The sequence below is a fragment of the Tympanuchus pallidicinctus genome, unplaced genomic scaffold (genome assembly GCF_026119805.1).
Source record: "Tympanuchus pallidicinctus isolate F22 unplaced genomic scaffold, pur_lepc_1.0 scaffold10, whole genome shotgun sequence".
Classification (NCBI taxonomy): domain Eukaryota; kingdom Metazoa; phylum Chordata; class Aves; order Galliformes; family Phasianidae; genus Tympanuchus; species Tympanuchus pallidicinctus.
Window position 1 is genome coordinate 4,060,405 of NW_026294619.1, and position 14,691 is coordinate 4,075,095.

Sequence of the window (14,691 nt, forward strand, 5' to 3'; positions counted from 1 at the left end):
AAAAAAAAACCATATGACAATGCACATATATTTCATCTCAGTATAATGCCTTTCATCCAAGATCTTGCCCTTAAAATGGATAAGGGTCAGACTGAACTTCTTCAAGGCAAGTCACTGATGGAAGCAAAAGGGAGAGGAAGTTACCCATTACGCAGCAAGTACTGTGTGCACATGGTGTCTCAGTGGGGGCAGCTCACTGTTGCACCTTATACCACAGATCAGCAATGAAAAGGCTTTGACTGTTCAGGGGGATGGAAATTCAAGATGACAATTGAAGAAGTACCATGTTTATTTTACAAAGAAGAATTTAGGAGCATTCTATATGATTACTTTAAGCTTTAAATTTTAATCATTAGAACTAATATCCCTACTGTAAGAAAAGAAGCTAAATGATCTTGCTTGTCCACAGTGGCTGTAGCTTGGTTTTTAGTTTGCTTTGTAAGGGAATAAGTTTTGCAACTAAACCAAAGTAATGTGACACAGTCATATATTCACATAATGAAAACTTTTTATTTCTGACTTTAAAACCAAATTTTATGTGAGCATTCAATAACATTTTTGAGTGTTAAGATACATGAATACTGCATTGCTCTGGCTAGTGCAAATCTTCATTATTTGGACCTTACAATTTTGATCATTAAAACCCCTTCACACTGGACATACATCTTATTTCTGAATTATCCATTTTGAATCCTGTCAACATTTACATTCTTATTTTTCTGTTTCTTAATGAATCTGTTTAAGGATAATAATCCTAGCCTCATTGCAAGGTGTCAGAGTAGGTTCTCCTTTCTGTTCTTATCTAATACCATTGATTAATAACTCATTGCTTCCTATCTGTCAGACAGTTCTTATCCACCTCATTGTATTATTATCCAGACCATAATTCTCTAGTCTCTCTATGAGCTTCCTGTGTGGTACTGTGTCAAAGGCCTTGCTAAAATCCAAACAAATTATATCCGCCACATTTCCTTTATCCGCCCAGTTTGTCACTGCACTGAAATACCTATCACAATGAAACATTTATTGATGTAAGTTTCTGTGTTAAACCAGAATAAATGTGAAGGTTCTGCTGTGATTATATGATAGAGCCTGCTTCTTAACAGGTATTATCATTTTATGCACTAAAGATAATTTGAGCCAAGGGAGACGACACCATTCAACAGGAGCAGTGAGGCTGTGCAGATCAAAGCATTATGAACCTTGAAAAGAACTGGGGGAAGCTTATACTCTACAATAACTTGCAATGGGTATAAGCAAAGTCCTTGAGCTGTATTCCAAATGATCAGCAAATGTCAGCTCCGGTTCTAAAAAGACAGGGATCTCTTGGAAGGAGTCTAGTAGAGGATTACAAAGATGATGAAGGGCCTGGAGCATCTCCTATATGAGGAAAGGCTGAGTAACCTGGATCTGTTCAGCCTGGAGAGAAGAAGACTGAGAGAGGATCTGATAAATGTTTATAAATATCTGAAGGGAGGTCTGAATGGATGAGGCCAGGCTCCTGTTGGTGGTGCATAGTGATAAAACAAGGAGCAGTGGCCTAAAACTTGAACACAGGATGTTCTGTACAAACATGTGAAAGAACTTCTTTATAGTAAGGATGATGGAGCACTGGGACTGGTTGCCCACAGAGGTTGTGGAGTTTCCTTCTATGGAGATAGGCAAGACCTGTCTGGACACCTACCTGTGTGACCTATTGTAGGGAACCTGCTTTAGCAGGGGGTTGAACTTGATGATCTGTTGAAGTACCTTCCAACCCCTGAAATTCTGTGATTTAGAGCTGCTTCACAAGAATCTGTATCTTTAGAGAAAGAATCATTTGGGCAAGGCCTCAGGCAAGCTGTGTGCTGTCACTGTTCTGTTCCTTGAGAACATAAACAGGATTTAGGGACAGCTTGTGCAAGAAAACAGTTGGAATAGGGAATGTCATCATTTTCAGCAGCAAACTTGATTACCATCATCACCCCTAGCTAGAAGGAAAGCTTCATGAGATATTTTGAAGGATGCTGGGTCCCACCTGGCACTAACATAACCACCAGTGAAACTGCACTTCAAGAGTCCAGGTCAGGTCTTAAGTGCAGTTACAAGGAGACTAACTCTTCACTGGGTTGACAAGTTCAGCTACTAACATACTTTTACAGCTGGGTTTCTCAAGTACTTCTTGCTTACTTTGTCAGCACTAGGAATTAAATTAGAGGGGTGGACTGTGCTGTTAAAGAATCCAATGCATTTAGCGGTTATGAGAGCCCTTGCAGTGAAATTGCATACAGCGCGGATTTTGAAGTTACCACTCGGGTTGATCATGTGCCACAGCTTCTATGTGTTTGAGTCTCCAAATTTCTGACACCTGAATTTCAAGGAGTGTTAGTCTTATCCTATGGGCAGTATTTTTCATACTCAAATGAAAACAGTTCAAATGCTTTTTGGGAAAGGGGGAATGAAAAACAGTTAGAAATACGCCTTTTTCCTTACCAAACTTCTTTTCTAAATGAAACAATCATAGCGTGGAAGCTGAAGTTTGTGATGAGGACAGTCTTCTCTGGGAAAGTAAGCTCATTAGGTAGATGCAGTAAGGAAGAGGAAATCTCTGTAGGTATACAGCTTTGCAGTGAGCTAATAACAGATGCAAGTTTATCATTTTGACAAAGAAACCTTCAGTGTGCTTTTTTTTTCCCATGCTACAGTGGTAGGGGATCTTGTTCCCAGCACAGTGCCACAGGTTGTATTCTGCTCCTGCTCTCTTGAGGCACAGAACCCAGGTTTCTCCCACCTGCAGCCCTGTGTGCCAGGAGCTGCAGTCTTGCATTAGGTTTATCTGAAGCTCAGCTCTGTGGTTGATAGTGGGGCTGCGTCTGGCACTGTGGCTATACTGTGTAAATGGCCATGAGTTGAAAGACTGTACTTTTTCAAGTGTACAGTTTTTCAATTCAGGAGGGCACACCTGTTTGTGAGGATTCTTTAAGCACAGGCGTTACTTTTTGTTCTTCTTTTTTTTTTTTACTCCATCCCCTCAAGAAAAACAACTGACACAAAAAGAACCTCTCTACATAGAGAAAAGACTCTTTGGAGTAGTATCAATTGAAGGACATTCACTTTGAAAAGCAGAAGTGATGTAATGCTCTATCTGCATTATTAAGGTTTATACTTCTGCATTACTAATGAGCTGAGACAGACCTTTCTGCTGCTGTGCCTATACCAGTTCCAGTTTCAAAGTTTGCCTGTTTGTTGTTACATGGTGAGCCTGTACAGCAGAGATCTCCTTCTCTGACTGCTGTGACAAAATCGGTCCATGACTTGGTGTTTTCAGACATAAAAGGCCAGAAAGTAATCTGGACCATACCCTAAGCCATCATTTGGATTCTGAAATTGGAATGAGTTCTCTTGACTGGTGTCTGAGCTTATTTGAAAATTCTCTTAAAATTAATGGGTTTTCTTCTTTTCTTTCTTTGGTTCTTGAAAGGGGCTTTCTTAGCATACGTGATTTTTTTCAGTGAGTAAGGGCATCCATATTTCACTTTTTGTGAGTAATTATTTGGGGTACTTTCTTCATCATTGATTTGCAGTTCTAGACGTGAGAACAATGATATGATCAAGTACTTTGAAAATGATCAATGATTGATGTTGTAAATTCTATGTAGAAAATGGAAAAGACGCCAATAAATGTTGCACTTGTATTTTCTCCTACCCTTTCCTCTCTTCCCATAACTAATCCACTGCATGTGATTCTCATTAACCTTCTCCAGTTGACATCAAGTATTCAAGACAAATCAAGCCCTTACAGAGCTTCCTTGCTGCCAAGAAGCAGCAAAAAGGCTAAAATGTTCTGAAATGTTTTCTAGTAACAAATGATTTTTTTTCTTTACTTAATTTTTAGATTGAGTGAATGTGGCCCTTCCAAAAACGGTGAACTAGATCACCACCTCCAGACAGACACAGCAGGGTGAGGTGCCTTTACTTCATGGAATATTGCTGACATGACTTCAGTCATGTCCAGTCGATAGCTTTGCTCTCACATTTTTCAGGCTGTGCATAAATTTAATGGCAAGTAGAAATCATGGGGAAAAAAACCAATCATCAAAACATGCTTACCTTTCTGTGATTTGTTTTTGAAGCATTTACTGAGAGCCAACAGTTGCCCTCCTGTTAACACTTCACTGATGTAGCTCATTTTCATACTCATCATTCCTATAATTTCAGTCCTTGGGCTTCTCGCAAGCAGAATTTCACCAGCAAGCCAGGTTCCTTTTCTCAAGGGATTCAGGACTTTCCTTAAAGACAGGAGAGCTGACTTGTGCTAGCCATCTGGCCAAGATGTACTTGTCTATATACTGCTCATATGTACTTGTCTAAGTTATTCATCTTGAGATCGTGAATTTCTTAGATCGTGAACTGAAAGATATGATTAAGATGGCAGCGATTGGTGTTCTGTGTTTAATGGGGCTTTCTGTAGGTTGTGCTTTGGGTTTGTCTCCAAACTGTAGCTGAAGCAGCTCCTTGCAGCAGTACTCTGTATGTAGGATGTTGTGTTAACTCCAGTTTTTTCACTGCAGTTTTTCAAGATGGCAGCTGAAACAGTTTCATGAGGCTCCATTTCCTTTAGTTGGTGGCTCGTAGTGTGTGCCAGCTATGCCTGCCTTAAGGAGAGGGAGAGCTACATCTGCAAGCATTGTGCCCTGCTGCTCAGCTCAAATGGCAGCATTACATGTTGCCTTCCCTTGTTTTCCTTTTCAATTAGAAGAACGTGCGCAGAGCAGGAGGGACTTTGGGGTAATGCTGATCAACAGCTGTCAGGAGCGAGAAGGGGCTGCACTGTCATGTTTTCGTAGGAGAGGGCAAAATGCTTCCTCATTCTCTACGAGAAAAATGGTTATTTTGGACAAAATTTGCTGTGATTAAGTCCAAGCACCAATTTATTCCTATTTAGGTCATCAGAAAAGGGCTTCAGTGTGCAGTCTGTATTCTAGCTCTCTGTACGAGGCTACATTTCACCCTCTGCTGAATGCTCTTTGTTTTCTCAGTTGAGGTCAGTTTTTCATTGCATTCATTAAAATAAATAGCTCTGGATTACAAATACCACTGCCCCTGTGCTTCTCAGCTGGCAAGCCAGCATTACGGTCCTTAAGATTTTAGGAAAGGGGCTAAAATTGAAAGAGGGAGGAGAAGAAAAATGGAACTTTGGAGGCTGAAGCTGTTAGCGCCCATTTGATGGTTGTGCTCCTGCCTGGTTTGGATGGACTTGCAATTGCTTTGGCTGGATCGCTTCCCCTTTCCTCTGTGTGGCTTTCTAGGTGCTGATCAGAAGAGAGAAGGGATGTTATGTAATGTAAAGATTGTGTAGGGAACAAGGAATGTGTTTCTCAGATGATTCATCTTGCCAGGACACTTTAAGAAAGGTTTCATGCCAGGTTGTGCTGTGCAGGTGTTGTCCTAAGAAAGCTGGGTGTGAAATCTTGTTCCTTTCAGTTCAGTGCTGAAGGTTTCTTTCATTGTGCATGAGATTTGGTGATGCTTGTTGTGCTCTCCCCTTCAATGCTGCCTGCTTCAATATAGCTCATTTTGACAGAGTTAAGACTAACAGTAACTGAGCTCATTTGTGTTTGTAGGATACACGTATGTATGAGCATGTTTGCACGGTGCCGTATCACACGATAGAGCATGTTTCTTGCTAACATTTATGGAGAAGGAATGTGGAGGATTATATAACACCGAAGCCTGAAGAGCTGTTTTGTGTTTATGTTAAGTTTTGTTTTGGTTTGCTTTTTGTTTTACTCATGGGGGATCAAAAATAAAACTTTGGTGAGGAATTGCCCCCAGACTGTGGGACGTTTGAAATCAGTGTTGGATTTGTGTCCAGAATTTATTCACAGCTCGCTCTCAATATGCAACAGTGAGGAAAATCGCTTTGACATTGAATGGGGCAAATTAGGAAAGTTCTGCTGTCATCTTTTTAAAATAAAATTTGAGCAAGTTTTGATTTGTTTCTTTAACGACTTGGTGCGTTGCGTGTGTCTGTATATACAGCTATATGGTTTGTTATTATGAGGTCAAATCCTGACAACTTACTGCAAAATAGTTTTAATTTATTATTAATATTTTCTGTTATTCTCACTTCTCCTGGTTTTGGAACCTTTATAATTAGATATAATTAAAACCACAGGTTTATAATTCCACTCTAGCATTTAAACTTGTATTTATGGCATAACCCCTGGAGTTTTATTGTCATTCCAACTGTATTTTGGAAAAAAAAAAAAAAAAGGAAAAAAACGTTTTCTGCGTTTATACAAATGCTTTGTCTGTAACTACCACTTCTTAATAATTTGTTTTGCATGGTAAAATGACATTTTGTTTTACATGATACAAAGCCTTACAGGTTTGAGAGTAGCTATTTCATATCCCTTAACAAATGAGTGCAAGGGACCTTTTGCCTCGTGCACTTTAAAAACAGCTTTCCTCTTTTGGAACTTGTCTTTCTGCTCCTCCATTCAACAGTCTGAAGTGCTACATGCTGGAGAGCTGATTTTTAAAAAATGTTGGCTGGCATTATGTAAAGCCACATTTTCCCTTTTGGTGCGTATGTTCTGGTCCTAGCAGTGTCCTTGTTTTACAGAAATTAACATTTTTCCCTTCACAATCATTGATGTGTGGTGATGTTTTTCTGTCATCTTTAATTGTGATGCTTTTTTTTTTTTACATTAGTATAAGGTTGATTGTTAAAATGAAGTGGCAGAAGGCTTCTTTCCAACTTATTCAAATATATTTTTTTTTACTGTAGAAATATATTTTGCTGCTCTCAATTGCCTTTTTCCCCTTCTTCTTTTATTGTAAAATACTCTGGGAAGAGCTTCTTTTAACAAAAAAAAAAAAAAAAGAAAAAAAAAGAAAAAAAAAAAGGCTACGCTTGACTGATAATGCATTGCTTTGGATGGTGAAACATTATGAAAGTTTAATTTTTAATTAAATCTGAAATACCAATTATAACTGAAAGAGATTTTAACCTGTTTCTTTTCAGACTGCCTGAAGTTACATTGTAGATGCTGAAATCACTGCACCTTAAAAACAAAAAGATTAAGCTGCACTGCATTCTTGTAAGTAAAAGCTTTTCCGGCACCTTTTGTCAGTATTTTTCCTCAATACACATCCAAAGTGTTAGCACAGTAACTGCTCTTGGATAAAGGTCAAATTCCCCCTGAATAGGATTTAGAAGTTCAAAGGATGTTTCATTTGAAAATTAGAACTAAACTTGAATCTTTCAGATCTTTAATTTCAGACCCCTGAATAGATCTTTCTTTTTTGCTTTGATTGTTATTAGGAAGAGTGTGTGTCTGTTGACATACGGTTCCTATGGCTTTGTCAGTGAGGATTTCTGCACTTTGGAGTACAGAAAATAGAAAATAGTAGAAGGTTCCCCATAGCATAAAATACAGTTTATTCTCTATTTTTGTTGTCGTAATAAATTTTTGTCCCTTATATAAGAAAAAGATGGAATATCTTTCTAATGACATCACAGGAGGCTTCAGCTGCTTTATGACATAGACGAAGGCAAAGATGCCTTATTCATCTGTGCTGCAATACAACAAAGCAGTCAAAAATTATGTCTTGTGTCTCCCAGTAAGAAAGAAGCCTCTTTCAAGGGCACAGTTATTCCATAAATGCAAGGCAGATTGTACATCTACCCTTATTTAGAATGTGTTTACTGAATATGTTTGGGTAAATAATTAAGATTTGGAACTCCTGCGGATGGAGAACAAGCAAGTAAAAGAGGACTGGGAAATGTTGTAGATTCAGCTACTCTGAATTTAACAAAATAATATATGAGTAAAAATCCAAGAGTTTGAAGATAGTAAGAAAGAGTTGATTTTTCAGTTCGACACTGCAAAGCTGTGGAGTATGACAAAGCAAAGTCAGTTTGTTTTCTTCTCTGAGATCAAAATGTACAGTCTGTAATGAAATCCAGCGTCTTTTCCCAAAGTAATACTTCTGTACTTCAATACTGAAATATTTTAACTATTCCATGGTTGGTTTTTTTTTTAACTCTCTGTTCCCCAACTTTTTTTTTTTCTTCAAGTTGTATTTTAATGATTTAGTTTAAACTAGCTGAAGGGTACAGTACACTGTAGGCAGCTAATGCATGCCCCTTCTAGTGTGGAACACCAAGCATGACTCAGGCAGGCAGATTGTGCCATTCTGACTCGAATCCATTGTGTTTTTACATTACTGGCAAGGGCCATGCCATTGTGTTGCTTAAATATTTTGCATTAACTGCAGGCTGTGGCTAGTAAATCGTATTTAACATTTTCTCCTCATCATGGCATATCCAGCTTCCCTGGCCACGAGAAGTTAACCTTGCGATTTAAATGGGATCTGAACTGAGAACACTGGTGGATTTGTTGGGTCCAGCAACAATTTAAAGGGAGGTATTAGGAGCAAGGGGGAAAGTTAGAGGATATTTGTGAATCTGGGAGTACTGAATATCAAAGTTGTCCTTCTATTTTCTGTGAATAACCGGGAGAAATTTTTTTGGAAACCAATAGTAACTCTCTTTCCAAAATGTAACAACAGAGTGAGGACTGAATTAAAGCATGTTGTTTGAATCCTTAGAATTCAAATAGTCTGTAAGTCCTGCATGGAAAGCCCTAATGCAAAATATCGGGTAGTGATATATGGACCTCATAGATGATGCTGGAATGGGCTTTTTTAGTTAGGGAAGAGATGGGAATCTAGGAGCAGGAATAAACACACAAGTGCAGAACTCACAAGCAGGGGAAAAAAAAAAAAAATTAACATGTGTAGGGTGGCAAGCAAGTCAAGGCAGAAATACTGTACAGCTTGGTCCAGATCAGAGTAAATCCAGGGCTGAACTAGAAATGGAGCAGGGGATCATGACTGTAGCTCTTTTCTGTTTGGTTCTTCTTTACATTCCCTGAGGTAGAGATCTAAGCATCTAATCTTTGAATTTCTTGTTTCATTTGTTTTATTTCCCCAATAATACCCCATCTGTAAACTCCTAGCTGCTCTTAAATTGTGTAGCTTTGTCATACAGCCTGTAATAGAGACAAATAAGTTGGGGAAACTTTCTATGCATGCAGATGTATGCTGTAAAATGAGACTGTGATTATTACTATACCTTCTGTTCATGTAACTATAGGGGCACCGTTGTTGTAGACAGTAATATGCTTTAAGAATTTATTTTCTTTCAGATATATGTTTACTGTTATCAGGTGTCTCTAATTCTGAGACCTGTAATGAAGTGAACTTTCAAGTATGACTTTCCTGTGTTAACCTGAAAACAGTAAAAAAAAAAAAATAGAAATAAAAAAAGGCAAGCCATGCTTTGCTAGTTTTCTATTAGAGAACAGGATTGTTTTAATTGAAGGGTGGAACCTTGTTTTAGGTAGAAATATCCTTAAAATAAGTCATTAGTAGAAAAAGGGGCCAAATTTTCAGCTGTTATAGAATGACTTAAATGGCGCTACAGGAAAATACAGATTCACAACACGTGAACATCTGGCAGGCAGCTGCACAAGAACACAGCCTTGTAAATGTAGTGCAGGCATTCTCTTAATGGGAAAGGTCTGTGGGCTTGATTCTTTTTATGTTGGGTGGTCAGATCAGCTATGTACTAAAATTATGTGGATTAACAGGCAACTAGATCCACTGAGAACCACGGGTCTACTCAAATACTTAACTTTAAAGATGTGCTTAAGTACTTTGCAATTAACCCAAAATAGGATTAAGTCCAGTAAGAAGAGTTAGTTACCTCTGCTGACGTTCAACATGTGTTTGATTTTAGAACTGGACAGTGGGGAAAGCATGTTGTCTGTGGAAGAAAATAAATTATGTGCTCACAATCTGAAGACTTATACAAGAGATGCACTGGATGTGCTTTAAAAGTAAATGGTTTTAGTTATAGCTGTTTGATTTTAGGTGTCATTGGCTGAGGCCAACAGGAACATACAACACAAATAAAAAAAATAAAAAAAAAAGATTTTTTTTCAGTTTCAATCTTACATGGCTTTGTGGTCTGTTTAATGACCAAGAGGTCTGGAGTTTGAATTTTGCTGGATGGTGGCTCATTGAGTGGCTCTGGACAGATCATTTAACCTCTCTGCACCTTGTTTAGCAGATTAGTTTTTCAATCTGGTTATGACTTCAGTACTGATACAGCTCTGTGAACATTATTGAGTTTGTTTTTGCAGAGCTCTTAGAGGAGAAATAGTAACCATTGTTATCATTAATAAGTGTATTGTGTAGACAAAACATGAGGGACAGAGATACAGTCACTCACAGAGGTGATCTTTCACAACTCACTTGTGCCTTTGTTTAATTCCATCACTCAAAGTTATCAAGGCCAACTCCAATTTATAGAAGTATTTCTCATGTCACTCTTCCCACTGTTGAGTATTTTATTGTTTGTGTGTTCTCTCTCCATCTGTTTTTTTGCTTCATGCTGAATTAACCTTGCATACCAAACCTTATTCCCCCTTTTTTTTTTTTGTATTATGCAGCAGAGACATTCACATAGCCTCAAAATTACAGAGAACAAATTCATTTTGTCTACTGATTGTTTGCTGATGATGTATGAAACAGACAGAAGACAGTTTGAATTTTCATAAGTTCAATTGAGCTTGCAGGCTTAAGGAAGGGAACAGGCAGAACCCAAGCCAATGTGACACAGTAAGCTGGCATCCCAGAGTATATGCAGCATGTATAGCGTCAGGATGTCAAGGCTATACAGGACTTCATCCATCAAAGCAGTGCTTTTAAATGAAGGAAGAATTTTGAAGCAAAAAACAAGCTACCCCCCTGTGTTCTTCATAACACAGGGGTCCTCGTGTTTTCTGATGGATACAGGATCTTTCCTTTCCCTCCTATACCTTGCAGTTTTAACTAGAATTGTGTGTCTAATGTTAGTGTTGTTGAGCCTTGTACATTCGTGGTTGCTATTCCTCGGACAAGATTTGAACCCTGAATAGCTCACTAAGACCTTTTTGGATGCAGAAAGAGTAGCTGCGCTGGAGAAGATGTCTGAATGCGAAATAAATATATAAGTATGCTTCTTTGAAGAAAGATAAGTGTCTTGGGGCTGGCTGTCACTGAGGAATTGTGTTAGCACTAACAAAGAGAATTAATTTTGCCTTTTCTCCCCTCTTATACCAAGGCATTAATCCAGAAACTCATGGGGATAAATTCTGTCCTGATTTTTACCTGTGGAACCCCAATGGAAACAGAGAGAGGTCATAAATGTTTGTCAAAGCAAAAATTGTCCTAGTGTTAAAGTTGTTGAGAAAGTAGAAACTGGTTGATTGTTACCTGGTTTAGGGGCATGAGGGTACGTAGAAGCCCTACATGGCATCTTATGCTTCCAAAAATGTTATTTTTATTGTATACGTTATGCAGGGGAAAAAAAAATCTAGTGAGTAAAAAGTTATAACCAGGAGCACAGTGATTAATTGTTCTTCATGTCCTCTGGGAGAAAGACCTGAAGAAATCAGTTCAATGAGCAGTGAAAATTACCAAGGTACATATTAAGAACCATGTTCTGCCTGTGTAGGCAGTAAAACTGTGGAATACCCTACCTCTAGGTACTGTGGAAACTGGGGAAGTTTATTTTTTTGAAGAATGGCTTGGAAAACCACCTCAAGAGTAGGCTGAGGTGGACTGGAGTAGGTGAGGATAAGGTTGGACCAGATGAGTTTTGTTTTATTCCCTTGCATTTCTCTAATTCAGCATACCATTTGGAAATGTTGGTATGTGGCGAGTACGTTCCTGATTAATAAAACTTAATGTTTGCAAAAATCCCCAGGGTTCTCATTTTTCCATCCTCTCATAACTAAAACCATACTGTCTCTTCAAAGATTTCAGTTGGACTGCCAGCATTTTGTTTTGACCCTTCTTTTTTTAGAGAAAAAAACAGGGGAGGGAGTCATACACGCACCAAGGGACAGATGTTTGGTTGCTGTGCATCTGTATGGTTTCTTGACAGCCAGTGTACTAATCCTGATTAGATTCAGTTCCTGTTTTTGAAAAATTGGATGAATGGAAACAGTCCAGGTATAGTCTGGTACAAAGGCCCGTGACAAAGATTATGGAGATAGCTTAAAGGTGCAAGTATGTAATGGGGCTCGAGTAAAGCTTTTTGCAAAAAGCAATTTCTCAGGAGATAATGAGCTTTCAGTTTTCTGAATTTTCATGCAAACATCCTTGAAAGATATTTTCACTTTGTGAAACTGCCAATCTCAGAATGCAGTTGGCCAGATAACATTTCTAGTTCTCAGATAGGTTTTAATCAGTCCTGTTCACAACGTAGCACAGAGAAGAGTTGGGAATGATTGTCAATCAAGTCTATCACTTTTCTTTTTTTTTTTGCTGTTGTTGTTATTTTGCAAAAATAATGGAGTGGAGTTTTTCTAGTTCTGTATGTTGAGACCATCGATAGTAGTGTGCAGAAGAATAGAACTCTGACTTTTATTGCATGAGGCAGCTCTTGTTTTTCCAGAATAGTGGCCACAATAGATGAAGATAGGAAAATCGCTCTCTAGTGTGTGGTTGTTTTGGTATATAAAGGGGTATGGTTGTGATTTACTCACATTAAAAAGGCATGGGAATATCAGCACTGATTCCCTTTACAACTTACTACTGCATTAAGTTGTAAAACACATCAGTATTTCAGCACCTGAACATGTAGGAGTGGAAAATCTCTAACTCCATTTATCGAAGCACTTGCTGATCTAACTTCAAGACAAAGGGGAGACCAGAGCTCATTGAGCACATTCCAAGATTATAAAGACACCATTATAAAGACTATAACGAGTAGAGATTGCCATTAAACAAGCTACAAAAGGGGAAAAAGAACAACATAGGCCTATCCTTTTCTGATTCCTGGTACTCTTATTTTCTTCTATCCAAAATGAGACTCTTCAGCTAAATCAGAATATAAAGGGAGGAACTCCAAAGAAAAGCATTGTGGTTATTCCATATTTACATCAGTGCCCTTGGGGAGACTCTCACTGAATCATTTTAAATTCCAGCATCTGATGTAGGGCAGTCTGATGAACGTAAGACACCAAAAAATTCTGATCTGTTTTCTTCATTAGTGTAAGTGGTCTAGCTCTGAGTTTTATGATCGAGTATCTGGTTCTTCTTATTGCCATCTTTCCCATCATTGCCCCTGCATCTAAATAATAGATTAGAACAGATTTTAATTTCAGTTGTGTCAAAATTGATCTATTGTTTTCAACAGTTTCCACTGGCACAGAAGAGATCAGAATATTTTTAATTTATTATTTTATTTATTTAAAGAAATCATCTGCAGAACTGCACTGCTGACAAGTTTGTTGCTTTGGTGCCAATGCATGCTCTGGAGGGTCTTCAAAATTCTGACAGGACGTGCTGTGATTCCATATGTGTTTTAGCAGTAGACTTAGAAGGACCTAGTTCTTGCTCCTTCCTTCTTCTTTTTGTACCTCTCTCCTTAAGAAACATTCAGGAGATGGCAGCAAGATGGTCAGGTTTGAGGTAACAAGCAATTGACAGGGAAATTTATGCTTTTAAAGGCCATTGGAAAAATATCTGGCTTTGCAATATGCTTGTGTTAGTAATACTGATGGCATCTCTGAGTCAAAGATACAGTTATGAACCCACTGGTTTCCTTAGCAGTTGAGTTTGGTTGGTTGTTTTTTTTTGAGTCTTCTTCATGTTTCCAAAGAATTCATTCTGGCTTGTGTACTGTTAACATGGGAATTTTGAGTAATTAAAATATTTAGTAAAGTGGAAGACTTAATGGTAATGGTAATAAGTGATAGAGTCCTGTGATTCTTAAGAGAAGAAACTTTTCATAGAATTGCATGTGTATTTTCCAGTATGACTGGATTTGTGCAACCAGACCATTGCATATCCTCTCTCAATATGAACCAGTTTAGATATTGAAATCCCAGTTTATGTAGGCTGTAGTGGCACAGTCCCTTTGCATGTAGGCTGCAAGATCAGACCTCCAGTAGGAAAATCTGCCAAACACCGTTGTCAGTCTGAGCCAGAGAGGGATGAAACTTGTTGGAAAATACAAATGATTAAAAATGGGAAATCCTTGGTTCAACAGATAGGGCTCCTGCATGTACTCATTTATGCCTACGAACGGCGTCTGAGTGTGCAATTGAATTTGTTATGGTGCTTCATGGCTATGTGATACTGACCCCAAGAATGATAGTATTTACTCTTTCTTCCTCTGCTGCAACTTGGCATGTTAGTAATTCTTGGCCTTTCTTTTCCTTGTGTGTGCAGTTAAGGAAATACTGTTCTGCACTGCTTCCTCTGCCCTTATTCTGATCATGCTTGCAATTCAAGATGTTTGCTGTGATATACAGGTCTATCACAGGAACTTTGAAGCTAGCTACACTAATGTTCAGATGCTTGGCTTTTAGGGGCTTTGACAGCCTGAAAGTAGCATCTTTGTCTAGCACTTGGGAAGTGCTGAGGGCAAAGGGAAGAATCTCGTTGGGTGGACTGCTGCCTAGAGGATAAAGTTTTGGTGATCCTTCCGTGGGTGCAGTTTCTTACCAGCAATTATACTGAGATAGAAAGGATCTCGTCCTCGTTTTAATCATTAGTGTCCTGGAGAATTTCAGATGTGTTAGGTAAATCTTACTCTGTGAAATTATCAGCTGTTCAAACACATTTTATATCTCCCAATCCTTT

At 38.4% G+C, this 14,691-nt stretch overlaps 1 protein-coding gene across 24 annotated transcripts in view; it reads left to right on the top strand.

Moving 5' to 3' along the window:
• The window catches only part of ZBTB20 (zinc finger and BTB domain containing 20), a 466,833-nt gene that overhangs the window by 129,490 nt on the left and 322,652 nt on the right, over positions 1 to 14,691 (top strand). For 23 of the 24 annotated variants that reach the window (XR_008211397.1, XR_008211398.1, XR_008211401.1 and 20 more), the window contains one exon: positions 7,010 to 7,085. The exons of the other annotated variant lie outside the window; for it this stretch is intronic. The gene's annotated coding sequence lies outside the window, so the exon portion shown is untranslated. The remainder of the gene's footprint in view (positions 1 to 7,009; positions 7,086 to 14,691) is intronic. 24 annotated transcript variants of the gene reach the window in all.